The sequence below is a fragment of the Zonotrichia albicollis genome, chromosome 4 (assembly GCF_047830755.1).
Source record: "Zonotrichia albicollis isolate bZonAlb1 chromosome 4, bZonAlb1.hap1, whole genome shotgun sequence".
In the NCBI taxonomy this organism is placed as follows: domain Eukaryota; kingdom Metazoa; phylum Chordata; class Aves; order Passeriformes; family Passerellidae; genus Zonotrichia; species Zonotrichia albicollis.
Genome location: NC_133822.1, coordinates 17362876 through 17372326, shown reverse-complemented (window position 1 = coordinate 17372326; position 9451 = coordinate 17362876).

The window sequence follows — 9451 nt, the reverse complement described above, 5'->3', positions numbered from 1 at the left end:
TCTCCCCACTGTGTCCTAGTTCGGAATATGCTCAATTGCTGTCCATATTAGGGGCACGTTATCCTCTCTTCCATTCAAGTTTAGCTGTGTTGCCTCACAAGTTACTGTAGAAGAAAGCAAAGGTGCCATCCATGTATGGCCACTTTTTTCCTCCCCTTGCACCCATGAAAAGCCACCTCCCAAAACTTGCTCGTGCAGCCAGGACAGTCCCCAGCCCTGTGAAGGGCCCTCATGTGTGCATGTCAAAAAGGTGAGAGGAATTTGTGGCCACAGGTTGCAAATGAGAAGCCTGAAGGTTGTTTTCCCCCCTGCCTTATTGGTTTGGAAGCAGAGGGAGAGGGGAAGAAGGATTTTCCTGATTTTAGCACTTTTTTTAGTGACTTTTCCCCAGCTCAGCCTAGCTGAGGTACACATGCCTGTGGTTCATCCTCACAAATGCCACGACAGGCCCTGTGCCAATACAAACACCAAGTCTGTCTTCAATATATGCAGGGGGAAAAAGTATAGTTCTAGCTCACTCCAGATTAGAGTGTGTTTGCAGAGAAAGGGAGGAAATGAGGAAGGCTCTGATAGTTGTAGCTGAGTAATGCTGAGCTCTGCCTTTAATAGGCCCTGCTGTGGAGGGCACAGCTATTTCCCTTGGCATGCTTTCAAGCTGATTATAATACAAATAAAAAGGTACTCAAACATACCAAGAAAAGATCTCAAAGGAACATATCTTAATTCAGTAGGATAAGAGGTTTGGTAGAACTGCCAAGTGTGCCTTGTGAGCTGAGGCAGATACAGGTGCCTTAGGCCAGTGTGAAATTTCCAGTTTCACTCCTGACAAAGACATGGGAACAAGAGATACGAGACTTTTGATTTTGTTGTTAAAATAATCCCATTTTGCAAAGATCTGAAAAACTTCCTCCATTGTCAGATGTTAGTAAAAATGTTCAAATCCAGCTTTAAAATAGACTGAAGCCTTGTGTTCTTTTTAGTTGTCTTGTGCCTGGAGAGCCTGTGCCATTTCTGCATGAAGCAGATATATCATGAGCAAAATTAAGTTGATCAAAACAAGAACTTTGCAAGAAAGGCAGCAGCTGAAATGGATCCTGGTTAATCACCTCTGAAGATTTGATGGAGGGAAAACGAAGAGAAAAATTAACTTTGTTTTCAGGTGGTCACCTACAAACAAAGGTAACTTTTCTTTTTTTTTTCCCTTCCATTATGTCACTGAAAATGAAACTGAAAACAAAAGAAATAACATAAATTAATAAATTATTCATGGCAATTAGGTTGCCAAACATCAATCTGTGCCATTTTCATAAAGATCCTAGCCCAGTTTCCTGGCCTGGTAATTACATTGTACCTACTTAAATTTCCCCTTCAGTTCAGCATTATGTACGTGTCTTTCTCTCTGAAAAACTGTCTGACAAACCTGAAACTTGTCACTTTCAATGCTGGGTGGTAGCTTTGGGTTTTGCTGCAGGGCCCATTATTCCTCTACCCCAATCAGCTTCATATTTATTTATGCTGAGAATACTAAATGAAAGGAACTCAAACCACAGCATCACTAAATCTAAAATTTCTAAGGTTTTCCTACAATTAAATATCTTGCTACTATTGAGTGTAAAGTTTTAGCCATGTCAAATCACCCAAACCAGCCCAGAAAGGACACTGACTTTGCCCAGCCTTCAAAAGCTGCTGCAGAGGTTTTCATCATTAGTTGAATTTCAGCCAGGCTGCCCTGTGCAGCTCTGAACATTGCATCCTAATGCTGGGCTGGGGATTATCCACATGGCTTGACCCCAGGCTTTGGAGAAAGCTCACAAACATTTCAGAGGCTGCTCAAGGCTGTTCCTGCAGCTCCACCTTTTGGGAGCTGGGGATCAACCAGGCTGCTTGAGATGAGGATTTCTTTACAAGAAAAGGACTTTACCTTGTTGTATTTGGGCTGACATTAATCTCTAAAATACAAAAATGAAGCACCTTGGAGGTTTCAAAGATGCATTGATTCTTCACAGAAAGCTCTATAATGTGTAGGCTGGACATATTTTTATTCTGAATAGTTTCTGCTCAGAATGTTTCCTTTCATCCTTTCTGCTTAAGAATCACTTGGATTCTGTGTGTTGGATTGAGAGGTGCTCAAAGCACACCATGTGGAATATGACAGTATCTGGTCCACATCACATTCAATTGTATTTCTGTATGTTTGAGATGGATTTGGTTTCTAATTCTCCAGTTGCAGCCTCAGAACAGATTGCAGCCTAGAGACTCCATGCCATGAGGTGTCAAATACCCTCAGCCCTGTTAGGGGATTTCTGTGCTCCAGTGAGCGTCAAATGATCCTGTCCCTCTTTGAAAGAGCCCAGCCCACAGCACGAGGAGATGCTATCCTGTGCTGGTGGGCTGAAGATATTGGAAACATGCAGAAAGCATCCTGGATGTCATAAAGCTCTAAAAGACTTGGATCTGGAATACAGCACAAGTCTACTGGAAAAAGCAGGGGTGTGTTGGTGACTGACGAAGGGACTTCTCCAGAGTCCATTGAAAGTCATGATACATATGGCTTGCACTGGGACTTGAACCAAAATATAAAAAGATATTGTGGCAATCAGGAGTGACCTTTAAGAGAAAGGAATCCCCCCCCAAAAAGATGGTCTTACTTGTTGGTTCCAGGGACTTGGGGGATGAGTGAAAAAACAACAACTCAGAGATCAACAACATAAACCCATTTTTACCTCTTTTCACTCTTCCACCATGGATTAAGTTGCTTTGATGGATATCAGACATGTATTTGCCTTTCATCACTTTTCATGTTCTAAACCTTGCCCTAGACTCAGTCTCTCTGTTTCAGACTACTGAATATTATTTGTGCACAGGAGCAATTTGGTGTCCGTAATGATAGGCATGATTGTTAAACTGGCTTCCAGTGTCTTTGAGCCTGCATCCCCGCAGAATTGCAATTAAACACTTGACAAACCACAAGGCTATGCTAATCCCACTTCAAAAATTTCTGATGGCAAGGCCAGCAGTCTGCCTTCCTTCTCCACTGAAAGATGGGGAGACCCAGCATTGCTCAGGCTCTCAAAAATACTCCTTTCTGCCTTCAGTTCAGTGGCTCGTGTTTCAGCTGCAACATTCTGCCTGAGCAGGCCATTGCTGTGTAACAAGCTCCTCTTTGTTCAGCCCTGCTACCTCATTTCTTTCTATTAGCCTTTAATCCCTGTCAGGGTTTCACCTTTGCAGCGATGAGGTCACAGCTCATGTTGATTGGGAAAGGAAATCCTGATGATTGTTGCTGACAGAAAGCTGATAATGCTGGTTTGGGCAGCAATAAATTCTCAGTCTCTAAATGAAGACTAATCTTTGAGCCAGAAATCACCTCTTTCAGTAGTTTTTTTTTGGGCCTCATTCACAAATATTTTCCCATGCTCAAGCTGCCTGACCTTTGGAGCATTCAATGCACCTATGTTATTGTGGAGAACTGTTTTCCAGGGATCAAAACAAGCAGCCATCTATCAGTGAGAGGCAGGTGAAGTTATGAAATAAATCAATAGTGGTATTCTCATTGGGAATGCAGCACTTGAAGCTCTCTGTAGCCTCTGCAGCCCTAAGTGCCAAATTGCTCTCTGCTGCTGAGCCATTCCGTTCTATCAGCATTTTCATTTCTTTAAATGACTGTTGTTGTTATAACCACTTATTTTTCTTTTTTCAGGACAAAAGCACAACATGCAGAGACATAAAAAAATGAAAAAGGGGTGAGCAGGAGTGGTTTGTGCTGTTGAATTCATATTGTTGCCTCAAACAGTGATTCAGTAAAGACAGTTTTTAAATAACCCTGAGCAATGCAGATGCTTCTTTTACAACATATAAACCCTGTCATTGGTATGGTTCACTGCCTTAACTCAAGTGTGATTTTGAACTGGCCCTTCTCTGCTGCAGTAACCAGCACTTCAAATTCCTTACACCTCCTGCAAGGACACAGCTCCTTGGGAGCAGCAGGGAATTTCACCAATGATTGTACAAGGAGACCTCTCCTGGAAATCCAGAAATTCTAATAATTGACAATACTGTCAAAACCTTATCTTCTGCACATGATACTGTGTTTTTCTTTCTGTTCCTCCTACTGTTGCCCAAAACCCATGTTCCATCAACACACTGCAATCTAATCTCCTCCTAGTTCCTTATCTACCTAGAAGAGCCTCAGTGCCCCCAAATGTGCCTGCTTTGTGCACTTATTCACTCCCAGACTGCCATATCCAGGCCCAATGCTCCCAAAGTATGAAAAGCTGGTGGCTGAAAGCCTTGGCTCCCTCCCTGCCTGTTTTTGTCTCTCAGCAAGCTGTACTTTGATCAGAATAAGCCTGGACTCTGGTCTGAATGCAGATTTGAACTTTACAAATTGGGTTTTCTCAGCTAACAAAGTGGGCATTTTTCTTCCTTTCCTCCCTGCAGTAACAGAACTCCCTGCTCAAACACACAGCTGGTAGCATTTTAGTCAAGCAATCCCTGTGTAATCCATCCTAATTTTTTTTCTTCCTTCCACAGTGTGTTGGTCTTCCCAATGGCAAAAATCCACTATGGTCAAAATTCTGAACACAGGCTCCAGCAAGGTTCCTGAAGGGGGCAGTTCAGGCACCTGAACAGAGATGGGCAGTAGGGATTTGGCCTAAGCTGTGATGTATAGAAACCACCACTTGAGTATTTGTGCTGGTATTCCCATCTTTGCAAGGAAAAATCTCAGAATGTTTGTATGCTAATCCTTATGCCTACAGGTAACTACTTTATGTATCTTGTACATGTCTGCATCTGTCTGCATGTATCAGATTTTCCAATCCCTCTGTCAACTAAATCTACTGGCCTGTGGGTTAAACTCTTCAGAGGAGAGAGCAAAACTTTGTTCCTTGAATTGTTTTGACTTCAGGATTCTCTCCTATCTTGGTTTAGCAAAAAACTCCAGCATTAGCTAGACTTTGTGTACAAAAATTTTTCATTAGAGGAGTTTAACTGGACTAAGATTCCTAAAGCTGCCTCACATCTGCAGTCAAGCCCCACTTTCCCACATTCACATCCCACTGTCAGGGGCAGCTCAGGAGCCCAAGGAGGGCCAGAAACACCTGTGGGGCAGAGCAGTGCTCTCAGTGCATGGAGAGTGAGCAGATACCTGGAAAATGCTGATGTGAAGAGAGCAGAGCTGCTGGACCTGCTTTCCATTACCTGCCTGGGATGAGGTGAAATTCCTTAAATGCAAGAATATTATCTCTGCAAAGGATTGGGGTGGATAGTCTGGCTCTTGCTTCTGCCCATAATTTGTCAGCCCTGAGATGCTGGCAAGACAAAATAGTGCATAAAAGCATGGGGAAATACACTGCAGTGTAAAAATCAGACTCGGTGGGAGCACAGCATCGTTCCTCCCACAGTCCCAGGGCTCTGCTCCAGGCTGATTCCTCTGGTTTGTGCTGGCTCCTTTGAGCATCTGGCCATGCTCTGCCATACTGCACAGCTCCATTTCACTTGAGCAGAAAAATGGGCACATCCTGCAAGGGAGATGTGTGCGGAGGTATGCTAATTGCTGATGGATGAATTCCAAGTGGATGGCACTGATTTATCCCAGACCAGATCAAGATTCCTTCCATGCATTACAAACAGCTTTTTGTGTGCAGCTTTTAACAACAAACACCTTATTTTGCTTTCCTTACAGATCTACTGCTAAAATGAACATGCATTATGGTTTTAAAGCCAGTTCATTTGGTTGAATTTGTAAAAAATTATATTTCATATATCAACATTTAAAAAGCTAAAGAAAAAGTAATCATTATATTGCTGAAACACATATCTAACCCATCCAAATTGGCATCCTAACTCTTACCACACGTTAAAAAAAAAAAAAAGGCAGCTGAAGGCATGGAAAACCCTTTAAGGAAGAAAACTTGTGATGTCAAATACAGCTCTGCTATTGTGCAATGCCATTTTATCCAGTAACACAACTAGAACCAAGTAAAGTCACGCAGCTTCTCTGGCTCTACTCTGAATTCATTATTCCCATTTCAAAATATAATCTCAAAGTAAGCACAGTCACAGCTGTATTCTGCTGTAGGACACCTGCAATCTCTCAAGCAATATAGCTGAAGTCAGACTCTTGCAGCAGAACAGCCTGAGTGCCACATTTACAAGGCCACCTGTGGAAAAGAATTGCCTCGGATTTGGGAGATTTTGTATAAATAAATGCCCTTTCTTGGAACACAAACAGTTAATTTCATCAGCACTGTAATACCATTGGCTGCCTACGCTTTTTCTTCAAACTCCATTTTCCATTCTAAGATCTCTTATCTTTTTATCAGCTTTTTGTTCAAAGTTTGTATGACAACTGTGACGGTGTTCACAGGGGTCCCAGGATGAGGGAAGAGATGAGGATCTGACTCCATGTTTCAGAAGGCTTGATTTATTATTTTATGATATATGTTACATTAAAACTATACTAAAAGAATAGAAGAAAGGATTTCATCAGAAGGCTAGCTAAGAACGGAATAAAAAAGAATGATAACAAAGGTTTGTGGCTCAGACTCTCTGTCTGGACTGTGATTGGCCATTAATTAGAAACAACCACATGAGACCAATCACAGATCCACCTGTTGCATTCCACAGCAGCAGATAACCATTGTTTACATTTTGTCCCTGAGGCCTCTCAGATTCTCAGGCGGAAAAAAATTCTAAGGAAAGGATTTTTCATAAAAGATGTCTGCGACAGACAACTAGGACCAGGCCCCCTTCAGAATATTTGGTTTATTGTAGAGATGACCCATAATTGGTCCAGTCCAGTGCCTGAGCAGCAAAGGGCCTGGCCCACCTGACAAACTGGGCCTCCAGGGAACTGAGAGGCTGCAAATGTGCCTGACCCACAAATCCCTCATGATCCAAGGCAGGAGGTGGGAATTTTGAAGGTTATGTTGACACTTCAGTGCATGCTGTTTGGCCGAGAATTAAGCACTTGATAATGAAAACTTAAAATGGTTTAATATCAAAGAACCTTGGTGAGATCCGATGCTTTCACCTAAAACATGTGCACCTAAAGTCTACCTGCTTAAAAAGAAGCTGCTGAAGCCTGAAGGTATCCCTGTTGTCCAAGCATTTTCTCTCTTCCTTTCCCACAGAAAAGTGATTGTGTTTCCATCAATGAGCTCCACAGTGGCCTGGGACAATTCCACCCACTGGCTTCTGATAAAACCCAGCCATGGATGCTGATAACACATGGCTAATAATAGGCCAACAGGACAAATCCTGTGAGGCTAGGAGTAACGCAGCTTGGTGCTGGCAGGGTGAGTGGCAGTATCACTTCTCAAGGGAGATTTATTGACTGCAAGCTCAAGGTGGAGAGGATGCAGCTCATTCATCGGTGACTTTCTTCCACTCTTTAATGAGCGATTGCTCTGCTGTCTAGGTTGGTTGTGTTTGTTTGCTTCATATTGCCTTGGACTCTTATAAAATAGTGGCATTTCTATTCCTCTGTTCCAGCTGAAGGGTCAATACCCTGCTCAATTTGCTGCAAGTTTTACATTCATAATCTCTGGTTTAAATTTAAGGATGGGCAGTGGGAAAACACAATGTTACTTTCTAACAAGTTAATATATTTTATTTTCATGTTCTAGTCACAGAAAGATGGCATTAAAAATGCCTTTCTGTAAATACCTTAGCACATACTTTCTTATTTGTTATACAGCCAAATTTTGAGATTAAGAGGTAGATAATAAAAAGCACTGACATACCAAAATACCACAGATAGCTAATCTGCCTTGACTCTTATGACAATGTAACTAGGCATCTGCAGATCTTCAGAAATCTGGCCATGTGGAAAACAGCTTTGGATCCATAGAGGCTGTCAAATATTTCTTGGGTTCCCCCTCTCAAGAGTTTCACTTTTGGTAAATAAAAAAATATGGTTGATACGTTATAGATGATCTAATGCATTAAGCATTGTAGAAGAATCAAAAAGAAAACAGAGGTTAGGGAGAGAGCTAGCAAAAGATGTTCAGCCACTAATGAAATTCACTGGTCAAAACAAATTCAGGCCATGAACTGCAACTCACAGAGAGTAAAAGAAACTTGTGTGGACAAGATACACATGCAGGGTAACTTAAAATACAGATGCTACTCAGTTATTTCAGTGTGATGCATTTCTGAGGCAGAGCCAAGGCTGCACTCACCCAAAAGCTCCTTAATTGATCACGAGTTCAGTTTCATGAACAATTACCAGCTACAAACAGAGCAGTTTACATCAACCCAGTGGTTTATATGATATTCCAGCACCACTGCTGAAGAGAGGATTTCCAGATCCTGCCTCACTGACTGGGTGTGCCTGGTCAGAGCCCTTGTGCCCTGCCCAGGTAAGCCCATGTCCACGGAACTCTGCTTTGGTGGCTTTCTGACCCCGTCCCAGTGAGCAGATCTGGGAAATCTTGTGGGTTTAGGGAAAAAAAACCACCAACCCAGCAGCTCATTTTCTCGGTGCCCTTCAATGGGAGCAATCTTGTAGCCACCCACACCTATCAGATAACTGCACTTGGCCAGGCATCAAAACCAAAGCCTCAGCCACCAGTGATTTCAGTGTAACCTCTGCCTGGGAGGAGCTCGGGGAAGCCCACAAGTTCTCAGAATGCAGTAATACTCCTTTCCTGCTTGCTAACACACTTTTTCCTGCCTCTTCCTGCCCATCCCACCCCCATGACCACCTTCCCTGGGCTCTGACAGAAGCAGCAGCTCCACAGCACAGTAATTAGAGCAGAACATCTCATTTCTCCTTGACTGACACAGTTATCTGCATCTGAAGTACTCTTTCCATGTTCCCAGGTGTTCCCCATTTGAAAAACTTAGAGAAGAGGAATAAGGGATCAGGTGTAAATCTTACTCAGGGGAGAGGTAAAAAAGAATTGCAATCACAAACATTTAGAGAGCTCAGTAGCCAGAGATTCTTCCACATTGTGGATTCTTCTACAGTGATTTGGAAAAAATCAAGCTGCTTGTATGAGTTGAAGAAACAGCACTTAAATGGATCAATGCATGTAATTCAAGACAAAATGAAACTCACTGTTGCTAAAGAAATCAAAGTTTACCACAACTTGTTAACTGATGGGGTCTGATATAAAAAAAGAGTAGGAGATTTAGTGGCTGCAAATGAGATCCCTGATCTGTAAGATGTAAAGTGCCTCATAAGTTGAAGGCTTGACAGTCCATTTTTCTTCAAGTTTTTGGCAGCTGTTTTACAAAGTAGTCATCCTCTCAATACCACAGAAAATCTGGTGCTTCCTGGTAGAGCTGGACAAATAGTCACCAGCTCAATAGGTACAAATGTATACAATTTTTCCAGTTTGGAAGAGAAAAACCCCATTTTTTTTTCTAATTTCTAGCTTCTAGACAGCTGGCCACAGTTCAAGCACCATTTAGTACTTTCTGGCTAGCCTTAGTTAAACAC